We start from the raw sequence: 11,978 nt of genomic DNA, 5'->3' as shown, positions 1-11,978 counted from the left end.
AGGAAAGCCTTCACCTCCTACAGTGTCTCTCCATCGCCCTCTCCTGACAAAGCTCAGTGTCAGCTGGCAAAGACAAACTAAAGGGCCCACTCAGATCCATTGTGACAGAGCTGAGAAGCAATGAATCTATCACTGGCCCACTTGGGGCCTTGGCGTCAAGCAGCCTGTCACTTTCCTTAAGGAACAGTGCCACTTCGGGGCTCAGCGTTGGTCTCTACATGGACAGGGTGCACATTTAGAGGCAGCTCCAACTGCATAGGGTTTGCTTAAGGGGGAGCCCATGATGTTGGGCCTGTTTGCAGTTTTCCTTCACTCTTGTGCCCATAGGCCAGTTCTGTGGTGGCAGGCGGTGGAGGCTAGGGAACACCAACTGATTGAGTCATCTGGTCTCCTTGGTGTTCTGTGCCTCTTCTGGGGGTATGAATGCGTGAGACAAAAATAGCACTTTGTGCCCACTCCTCAGTGTTTTGTCCACATGCTTCTGGCCCAGGCCTCCTCATTTCCAACTTACCTGTCCCTTTTCTTTCATGTGCTGGCTAAACCACATGGCTGTGGGCCATCTGTATATATGCTCACTTAGGGCTATTTTTCTTTCCAGCGTGAATACAGGTTGCACTGCCTACAGATTGCTTATTAGAAAGATTTTCCCTCCACTGCATCACAGGGCTTCCCCTGAATATGGCTGTAATGAAGTTCTGACAACTGTGAAGGAAGAATTTCAGACCAGGACACAGTCCAGGAAAGGGTCAACCAGGCCGATGGGAAGTCCTTGAGCCAGTCACCCATTGGTTGGCCCCATGGCTCACAGGAATAGGCCTGAGTTAACAACTTGGCTGTGTTCAGTTTTTGGCTGGAAGCATCCCGAGGGCAAATGCTTTGGTGGATCCAGAGCTGCCAGTCAACTGTGCTCCCTAAAGCAGGGATCTACACTGTGTATTTTCATGGCTGCCACATGACTATATCCTGTAACTGTTTTGGCCCCATTTACTTTTAACACCACCCAGGGACTTGGCACAAAAAAGTGTCACCTTGTGTCTGGACACAAGTGCCTACTTGGGATTCCAAGACTTACTAGTAGCTGCAAAGCTTCATCTTGAACTTTTGTTTCTGCTCTTAGTGTTTCTTCTGTGCTCCTTGTTTACAAGAGTTTCACTTCACTGAAGTAGCTGCCTGAAGAAGATCAACTAGCAGGAAGATTCAAAACCATTTTAAAAAAAGGTATATTAGATCAAAAGCTAGTGATTATCTAGCTCTTGCCTTAAGATGGGTATGCATAGTTTGAATCTTGTCTTGTGGACAAGGGTAGTTATGGTTTGTCTGATAACCAAGGCTCTCTGTTGGTTATTGGCCGTTTTCACCCACCATGTAGAGAGAGAAGCATGTGTGCACTCTGCCCTAGAGTCAGATTGTGCGGACCTTCCAAGTCCTAATGCTGTCAATGTCAACATTGAATTCCTGGGGGACTTCTCCCCACATTTAGCAAAGCTCTCTGACCTGTATCCATCTGTAGCCTCCAAACTTGCTTTCCTTGAAGTTATCAGTGCCCTACAAGGAAAGACCTTGAAGACCCCTTCTGATTGAGACCACTTTGCTGAGGTTACTAAGAAACCTTTTTGCTTACTGCTCCTTGCATGCTTATTTTGGCCTTCAAAATACAGCTACACTTCTGCCATAAGCCACACTTCTGCTTATTAAGCCCCCCTGCTTATTTTGGCTTTCTCTGTCCATTTCTATAGAGCTATTGGTAGACTCTCTCTTTCCATAAGTTATAGATTTTAGAGTCTGCTACCTGGGTTGAAATCCCAGCTTCTACCACTTACTCGCTTTTATAACAGCTTAGAGATAATTGAGGAATTTAAATATGGGTTGCATATGAATAGATGGTATTTAAAAATTACTGGTCATTTTGTTAGATGTGATAATAGCATGGCAGTTACTTTTTATAAAAGTTCCTTACCCATCAGGGAAGAAATGTTGGTATCTGCGATTTGCTTTCACATTCTTCAATTTAAAAAACAAGTGGGGGAGAGGAAGGGAGCAAGAGAACTGAGAGTGGAAACATGGTAATAGTCGTTTAAGCAGCGTGACATCCATCATACATTATATGGTTGATTCTCTTCTCTGTACCTTTGAGTAAGTTTGGAAATTCCCCAGGTACAAAACTATGCAACTAAAATGGTCTTGTTACTTACTTAGATAGAGGGTAATATGGGAAATAGTTAGCTGGTTATCCATAAAGCTTATTTGGGAAAAACATGATGATTTTCCACTGGATGTCAATAGTTTTGGGGGGAGGGGGCATGGGTGTGGGAGACCAGGTTCCAAATGGTGGTGATACAGTTGTAAGGAGCTTTTTATTAATAATAGAAAAGGAACAAAAGGGGAAACCACACTTTATAAGCACGGCCATTTGAGCAGCTTCACCAGGGAGATCCTTACTTTCTTCCTTTTTTATGTGGCAAAATATATGTTACAAAAATTTGGCATTTCAGCAATTTTTAATTGTTTGTTTGGAGTGTGCCTTTCCCAATAGATAACCATTTTGGAGGTAGTTACATGGGATCTCTGAACATTAGTTTTGTATCAACTGACTTTTAAGTCTGTATGAATCACAGCACTTCAAATTCTTTTTGCAGAAAAATATTCTTTTCTTCTAAACAGAAATTCCCTCCACATTTAAATGAATTGCTCATACTCATACATAATTTTTGTATCTACTACTTGAGTATTCAGTGTCTACTACTTGAATAGGATGCTCAATTTTAAATACAAATAGTTTTACCTGTAAATTTACTATGAGGGCACAGTAACAACATTTTGATAATTTCTCAGAAATGAGGGCTCCTACAGTGGAAAGTTAATTTTAACAGAACAGACTGCTTCCAAGAAAAGAGTTCTTTTTTACCCATTTTAAAAGAATGTAGTTGATATTGACGTAGCATAAAATTAACTATTTTTAAATGAATGATTCCGTGGCATTTAGTTCATCCACAGTGTTATGCAACCACCACCTCTATTTGAAAATATCCTCCAAAGGAAACCCTATACCCACTAAGCAGTTGCTCCTCAGTCCCCTCCTCCACCCCTGGTGACAACTATTTGGCATTCTGTCTCAATGGATTACCTATTCCAGATATTTCATGTAAATTGAATCATATAATATGTGACCTTTTATGTCTGGCTTTTTTCACTTACCATAATATTTTTGAGGTCCATCCACATACTGTAGCATGTATTTTTTTTAAAATATATTTTATTGATATTTTTACAGAGAGGAAGGGAGAGGGATAGAGAGCTAGAAACATCGATGAGAGAGAAACATTGATCAGCTGCCTCCTGCACACCTCCTACTGGGGATGTGCCCGCAACCAAGGTACATGCCCTTGACCGGAATCGAACCTGGGACCTTTCAGTCCGCAGGCCGACGCCCTATCCACAGAGCCAAACCGGTTTCGGCTGTAGCATGTATTTTTAATCAATATTGTGAGTGAGATTGCCTCTAATGGTTGACAGAATTTCCTGAACCTTATTTCTAGTATGTCCCCTCCTAAGAGTAGAAGGCTTTATTAATTAATAATGCCTGGAGAACTTAATATATTTACCATATTAATAATAATAAAAAAGAATATAATCTGATGAAAGAATCCCTGGCATTTGGAGAGGAAGAACGTTCTAAACTTGTGGGAGAACTCAGGGATGGATTAAGGTCTAAGGGTGGCCAGGCAGTGGGTTCTGAGATGTGCCACACGGATCCCCCTGCAGGAAGGAAGGAGACCAGCTTCTGGAAATGCTGCCAGCATGCCGCCCTCATCTGTCAGCCCTGCTCCTGGACAACCTCTGCGGAAGCTGCCTCACCCAAGGTCATGTTCCCTTCCCAGGTAACCCTTATCCAGAGATGGATTGTCATGAGAATATAAAGGCCAACCCCCCTCACCCTAACTCAGAAAAGCTTAGAAGGTCATTCTGAGACAGGCTGAGCTTCTCTTAAGATGGATGGGAGTGTTCATCAGTTATTATTTTTTTGAGCCTCTCCTAGATAAGATTAAAGGTTTTTGTCAGGCACTTTTCAAACCAATGCATCTGTGCCTGCACCAGCCAATGCCAGCCTGCCCTATTGCTGGAGCCTAGGGAACAAAGAGATCCACTCTGTGCCTGCATGAAGAAACCCAGAAACCCAGTGCTAGAAGCCAGACCCCAGCTCACTTTAGGGAGCCATGCTCTCTGCTAGTGTGTGCCCCCTTGATGCACCAAGCTCCCACCTTTTCTTCCCTCCCTCCATCTTGTTTTCAGTAAGCCTCTTTTTTTTTCTGACCTGTTTTTCCTCCTCTTTTGATTTCTATTCTGGGGGTGGAGGGTAGGGGAGTAAGACCCCTTCACCAGTGATAGTTCTATCTCAGAACTCCCCTTAGGGCTGGCCCAGGCCCAGTCTGCTCCCTTTTCTTCCCTTCTGTTCCCAGGTATTGATTCATGAACACTTCCTACTAAACCTCCTGGAAGCTAAGTCCAACTCAGAGTCCTGGGAACCCATGTGTGATACCAGGTTTCTTGCTTGATTATATGAAGAGTCAGTGGAGGAATGCAGGTCCTCCCAGCAGAGAAGCTTTGCTCTTTTGCTGTGGGTACTAGAGATCTTCTCTTCAAGTTTTCCAAGTTTTTTCTCTAAAGGTCTTTAAAGCAACCTCTCTGGTATTTGGGTGGAGGAGATGGTGGGGAAGGATGTGCAAGATAAAGAGGGTGGCTCAGTGTAAAATTCCCATCTGAAGGCCTTTCTAACCTGAAAGCAGCTGACAGCTAATGGAGAGAAGACCCTGGTGATGCCCAGCATGGGAAGGGTGAATGGAGCTTATAGACTTAAGTTAACAGACTTCACAAAGTCATGGAAAAGGGTGCTCATGGCATATACTTAAATGGGGCCTCTGCTTTGGCTATGTAGACGTGAAGCATCTGTTTTTTGAGAGTCTGACTCTAAGTTCTGGCATGTGCGGTTGACCTTCCTTCAGACACAGCCCACTATGGATGCTCTGCTGACACCGGCCTCCCTCATTCCTGCTTCATCTTCTCTGTTCCGGGTTCTTCTCATTCCCTGCTCCTTACACCAACTTTTACTTCACCTCCATTACTAGGCAGAACAATATAGTTCTTTTCTCTCCCTCTTAGAGCCCATTTATCAGAGGGAATGTTCACCAAAGACAGTTCTCCCTTTGGGGAATTGCACTCCCACCTTTTAATTTATGTCACTGAGCTGCTTCCAAGACAGGTTTATTTAATTAGATAAACAGCAACATAAATAACAAAATTTGTAAACAAAAACTCTTTTATTTAAATTATTTATTTATTTTATTCTTTTAGACAAGTTAAGAAATATATGTAATGTCCTATGCACTTTTCCATGAATATCAGGCTAATAAATCAAGTAGCAATGCTTAATAAGGTCAAATGAAACAGTAAAATGATCATTACGTGGTGCTAGCTAGCCAAGAGAAGAGAGGACTTATAGCTCAACTTAGCAGTGCTCTAACAGGTTGACTAGCCCAGAGCCAGTTTAAACCTTCCATTTGAATATAGATGATGGCACTTTAACATCTAAGTCTGCACAGGTATTGTGGCTGCAACCACCTTCCCTCTGTTGAGTGACAGCTTTCTAACCCATGTCAGATCCATCTCTGAAAAAAACTGCAGTTCATTTACAATGAATGTCCACGAGGGGGCAGCGTGGAGAACCACAGGAGGATTTGTTTACTGTAATAATGGGAAGCTTTACCTGGAGTTTCAGTTGTATAGAAAGTTGCAGGCTTCTGGTTTGTTTGTGTCTCTGTGAGTATTATGGAGAAAAAAGTAATATAAGTAAATGCAAAAATCAAACACCAATGGCATATGTTTGGTTATCTATTAACACTGAGATTGGTAGGATCTAGGCTTAAAGTTGGGGCAAACCTTTGGCCTTTCACAGAAAATATGAACAGTGTTCATGTATTTTCTGATATCATTGTTTTTGATGCTTGTCTTCTATTTTGTAATGTAGTATCACCTTGCATATAGTAGATGCTTAGTAATGTTTATTAAGTAGAGTTTAATTGAATTAGGAAGAAGTGTGCTATGATTGATGGGTCCAGGTTTATGGTTAGTTTTAGTTAGGTGTAATATGGAGAGACTTTGGAGATTATAGAATACTTGGGATTGTAGGGAGATGGAAAAGACCAGGTTCCAGGTCACATCAGAGAGGCTGTTCTGGGCATCTGAAAAGTGTTTGTTATAGCAGGTTAGCTGTGACAGTAGAGTTAGATATAGGCATATAGTTAAGTATGGGAATATTGTTAGATAGAGCAGTATAGTTAGCTACAAGAGTATAGTTAAATCTGGCAGGATAGTTAGCTCTGAGAGTATAGTTAGATATGGCAGGATAGTTAAACATGGGAAAGTCAGGGTGAGGTAAGGAAGGGCACATTGTAAGAATCAAAAGGATGGGTATCTGGGGGCACAGATAAATATAGAACATTTCAGTATTATAAATTTCCAATTTTTTCCCTGATAGTACTCATACTATCCAGATGAGTACTGCACATTTTTTCATCTTTGTATTCCACAAGAGGTTGAGCACCGTGACATGCTTATAAAGTTAACATTCAATAAATGTTTGTTGAACTAAATAATTTTAGGTGGTCATAATTGGTTATGTGAGGTGATGGGGTAGAGTCTGACTAAAGTATGTATAATTCATTAACAACAGTAATTATAGCTAACATTTACAGAGCATGTCGTAGTTTCCATGAAATTGTACTAAGTGTTTTCTGTGTATACTTAGCCTAATCCTGACGTCAACCACGTGGGGTTAGTGTGATCCTAGAGCCCATTCTCTTAACTATCTTGCTAATCTTTCTCAAACTTGGTGTGTGCATTAGTTTGCTGGGGCTGCCATAACAAGCTGCCACTTGGTGGCGTAAGCAACAGAAATTTATATTCTCATAGTTCTGGCGGCTAGAAGTTGAAGATCGAGGTGTCAGCAGGGTTGATTTCATTCTGAGGCCTCTCTCCTTGGCTTCTCCTATCTTCCCTCTGCATCTGTGTCCTAACCTCCTCTTCTTATAAGTAGACCTGTCATGTTGGGTTAGTAACCTCATTTAACCTTAATTACCTCTTTAAAGGCCCTATCTTCAAAATATAGTCATATGTTGAGGTACTGGGGGTTAGGACTTCAACATATAAATTTTGGAGGGGACACAGTTCATGACAGTGTGCCAGAACTCTCAAGCCTCTGGAATAGGCCAGGACTAGGGCAAAGAAGGTGAGGGGTTTGGGTGCAACATTTAAGGACATGCTCACTCTCAGAGTTGTGCAAGTGTAGTTCTGCTCCAAGAGTAAGCGCCTCTTTAAATGCTAAACTCCTCATCAGTCTCACCCAAGTCCCAGCCCTGCTTGGGAGCCTGATAAAATGGTAGATTCTGGGGCCCAACCCCAGAGCTTACATTGCAGAAGCTCTCACATAAGGTCTAGGAATCTGGGGTTTCAATAAGTATCCCTAAGCATTCCAGTGCAGGTGCTTAGGATCACCCTTTGAGGAACCTGGCCTGTGCCAACAGCCTCCCATGAGAGTTCCTTTACACCCAGTGGAGTGATTTCTCTCTTTCTCTCTGGTTTTGGGATAGATGTTGCTGAACTCATCAGTGAACTAGCTGAATTTTTAGGAGATGCACTGGGATTCTGAAGTGTCTCTTGCAGAAAGCTCCTGCAGTGAGTTGCTGGACATTAGACCTGCTAGAACCATGGGCTGGAGTCCTTTCTGTCCATTCCAGATGGCAGGAGTTCCTTGGACACACAACGCATTTGAACCAGTGCTTCAGCAGCTACCATTACTGAGTGTAGTGGACATTTTGTTTCTGCCTTGCCAGCATCCATTCCATATTTTTTGTGTGGCTCCAGTTGATTTTCCTTGGGAAACTCTCCCACTCTAGAGCTAACTGGCTTTCTTTTCCTGTCTCCCCATTCTTCCTCACTTGAGCACTACAAGGGTGCCCATGAGACTCAAGCCGGCTCAGTAGGTGCATTCCCTCCCTCTGAAAGAGCCACTGGTTCCATGTCAGGCCAAGGAAGACATGTCTAAGGAAGACAGTGCTCTTTAGATTTTCTCTCCTGGGTTTAGGCAGCTCATACATAGATTCTTCAGAAATTAGATATAACTTTTCATGCAAACGCTGGGTTCACTGAACAGCTCTTTTTCTGTTTTCATACATTTACTCCACACCTTTGTTAATGTGCCTGCATTGCTATAGGTGATGAGAATATTGCAAAGAACAAAACAAAGTTCCCATCTCCATTAATGGAACCTACATTCTAGCTCATCATTATATCGCCAGTACCTGGCTCAATAAATATTTGTTGAATGAATAACAGAATGACACCAGCTTATGCTGTGTTGTTGCAAGCATAGCATCTCTATGAAATGTACTAATGATGTGTTAGAGTTAAGTATTTTGCTTTTCCATTTTTTCACCCTGCATATGCCTTTTCCTCCACCTCTCAGAAGTCATCAGTAAATTCTTAATGAAGGAGGATTTCAAACTATCCAGGTAGTTGTTTTCAAAGCAGACCCTAGAGTTTTCCCTGCCATGGAAAAATATGAGAATATAGTCCAGCAGTTGTACCTAAAAGACAAGCAGCTGATGGGTCTCTAAGTCACCAGTTACCCCAGGGGACTGCCTACTCCCCCGACACCAGGTGCCCAGGGGTTCTTGGTAAATGTCAGATGCTGCTGACTGTGATGCACGCGTTGGCGTCCACTCAGGCAGCAGAAACAATCTAGTCACCCTAAAAACAGGAAAGCTCACTGCTCTCCTGCGAATGATGTCTGAAACAGGAAATGAGGTTGCCAAAATGTGGTCTTAGCTGTCTAGAAGCTGAAGCTGGAAGATTTGATGCTGTTGTTACTCCTATCAAAGATACAGTTTACCCCAAACCAGGGAAATCATGAAGGTATTCAACTTCTGGGAAGATGAGCACTATAAAAACATGCACAATTATCCTTAGAAAACTAATAGACTACATGAGCTTGAAAGAACAAGGTCTACTAATAAGAGTAGATCTCTCTGTATTAATTGGAAAAAATTTGTGGATAGATTAATTAGTACCTTTATATCAATTAAAACAAAACTCACTACTTAAAAACTGACACACAATGATACTATATATACACCACAGGGACACATATGTGTGTTCAGAAAAAATGTTATACCATATTGATAATAATGGTTGCCTTGGAGAGGAGACAGAGGGGACAGGACTATGGATTGCGGTCAGAGGGACCTTTAATATTTCAATTTTTTAGAGGAATGTTTCATTTATAAATTTTAAAACTTAAAAATTAATTTTAAAAGAAAAACGTTAATAGTTATTAGAGCTGGCAAATACTACACATGACTTAGTAAGGCAGGGCGTTAACTTCCTGATCAAGTCTGTTAAATAGATGTGGTTCTAGGGCTTTCTAGAAATAGCCAGTCTGAAACAGACTACATAACAGATGCCTACACAGCCTTGGCCAAGTAGCCCAGTTAGTTAGAGCATCATTCCAATACACCAAGGTTGCAGGTTTGATCCCAGGTCAGGGCACATACAAGAATCCACTAATGAATGTATAAATAAGTGAAACAACAAATTGTTTCTCTTTCCTCTCCCCTCTGTTTTTCTTTCTAAAATCAATCCTAAGTAAAAATTAAAAAAAGAAAAGAATGCCCACACATTGCAGAGGTACAAATGTGAAAAGAAATATTGTCATACATAGGCCAGGTAGTATTGGCAGTGGCATTTGCCTGACAGACCTATATTATTTGAAGTTAATGGTGCTGAATTGTGGTGTTTCTACAGTGCTTTATGTTTTCAAATGATCTCATTTGAGCCTAGTAGGTAGGGCTGGATTCATCATCTCCATTTCGCAGAGTAGAACATTGAGCTTCAGAAAAATTAGGTGACTTATCTAAGGTCAAGGTTAGTAAAGGGACAGAGCACCTGTTGTCCAGGACCCGAATGCCCTCTAGTTTCTCTATTTTCAACAAATCCAACTCCAGTCGTTAACAGTAGCTGTCCGATCCTAAATTTCATCTTCTTGCTGGCTGAGTACACATCTTGGCAGCTGCCTCCACCCACTTTCTACCTGAACCTGGGTGGACTGACTCAAATCCAAAATCAAATTTCAGAACACAGTACTTTTTACCAAGTGGATTTTTCCAGCCAGTAAGATGTTTGCTGTCAAGAACAATATTCCGTCCTGGTACAGTTGCAAGTGATAAATGACATGGTGTTGGGCTTGCTATCAAAGCCCTGTGCAGGCTGGTGACAGCTGGAACTATCATGTCCGGTTAACTTTTCATGATGGGTTGTATCTCCCCAACTCAGTCAAGAGTCCTCAGGGACCCTCTCTTATTCTTCTGTATCCCTCAACAGCCAGCCTCTCAGTGAACATGCACTTGATACGTTCCTTCTGCCTCTTAATGTAGCCAGGGCAGGACAAACGCATGTGCAGTGACACACTTTAAAAATTAATACACCACCCATGAGAATTAACACTTCTGAAAATAAACTCTTGCTGGTCCTCGTCCCTACCATATTTTTTCAATAGTATGCACTGTTGTCTAACACACTTAAGTATGTGCTTGTTTTGTTTTAACTCCCCCACTATAATGTTTGCTTCAAGAGAGTAGGAGCAAACATTGTTTCTTTCTTTCTTTTTTTTTTTAAATGTTTTTTATTGATTTTTAGAGAGAGAGGAAGGAAGGGGGATAGAGAGATGGAAACATTGATGAGAGAGAAACATCATCCACCTGCTGCCTCCCCCACCGCTGACCAGGCCAAACACTGTTTCTTTTGCTGGCTGCTATAACCCGGAGCCTGGAACGTGCCTGCCCCTTAACAGGTGCTCAATAATTATTTGCTGAATAATCCAGATGGGGAAAAATGAAAATTAGATGGGCTGTTTAAGGGAGATGCATGGAAATCCTTGTAATGACCCAGGTGACAAATGACACTTTGTATTGGTGGGGGTATAGGAAAACAGACACTGTCATATGTTGCTAGTCAGAGTGTTAGCTTTGGAGGGCAATTTGGCAAGATCTGTCAAAATTTAAAAAGGTACCTTACCCAGCAATTCGACTGCCAACCATACACTCAATAGGTATGCATGTCCAAACACATAGATCAAAGGTATTCACGGCAACATTATTTTAATAACAAAAAATCTGGAATTTACTTAAATTCCTACACATAGAGGCCTGGCTAAATATCATATTGGTATTTATGTGACTGCATAATAGGCAACTGTTAAAATGATAGCGGAAGATTATATATATACAGAACAGTCTCTATGATATATTGAGTGAAACAAGCCAGGGGCAGAAGCCTCCGCTTGGGTAAAAAAGGCGAGGGATTTGTGTACAAGTTTGTACAAGCATAAATAAATGCATACACACATAAACAAATGCATAAATACATAAATAGCAATGAAAAAGCACAAGAAACTAATGATAGTGGTTGCCTTCCTTGAGGGGGTTCAGTCAAAAACTGTGAGGCTTGCAAACAATTTTAAAAAAATCATTGTAAATATAGTACTTAAAAAACACCACCACTTCTATAATACTCCAATCCATACTCTTTGGCTAACCTTTCCTCTGCGTGGGGCTGACTTGGTGAAAATGCCCCACACTCTGCTTTAAAGGCTTGGGGGTGGGAAGGAGGACCTTTTATTTCCTCCGGGGGTGAAGCCAATAAAACGTATGAATAGATTCAGCCCAATCTGGCGCTCTGTGACCCGAGGGCTTTCCTGCTCCTTCCCCAGCCCGGGTCGGCGTCGGTGCCCTTGGATTTTGCCATCTGCCTGGAGTCCCCGCTTCCTCCTTAGAGGGCAGCAGCGGGGCGCCTCGGGGACGCATGCGCCCCAATTAGCGCCCGGGGAATTAAAAGAAAGGAAAAAAAAAAAAAGTCCCAACAAAACACGC

This window comes from Plecotus auritus (genome assembly GCF_963455305.1).
Source record: "Plecotus auritus genome assembly, chromosome: 5".
Taxonomy (NCBI): Eukaryota; Metazoa; Chordata; class Mammalia; order Chiroptera; family Vespertilionidae; genus Plecotus; species Plecotus auritus.
The sequence above is the reverse complement of the archived record's forward strand: the minus strand, read 5'-3'. Positions refer to the sequence as shown.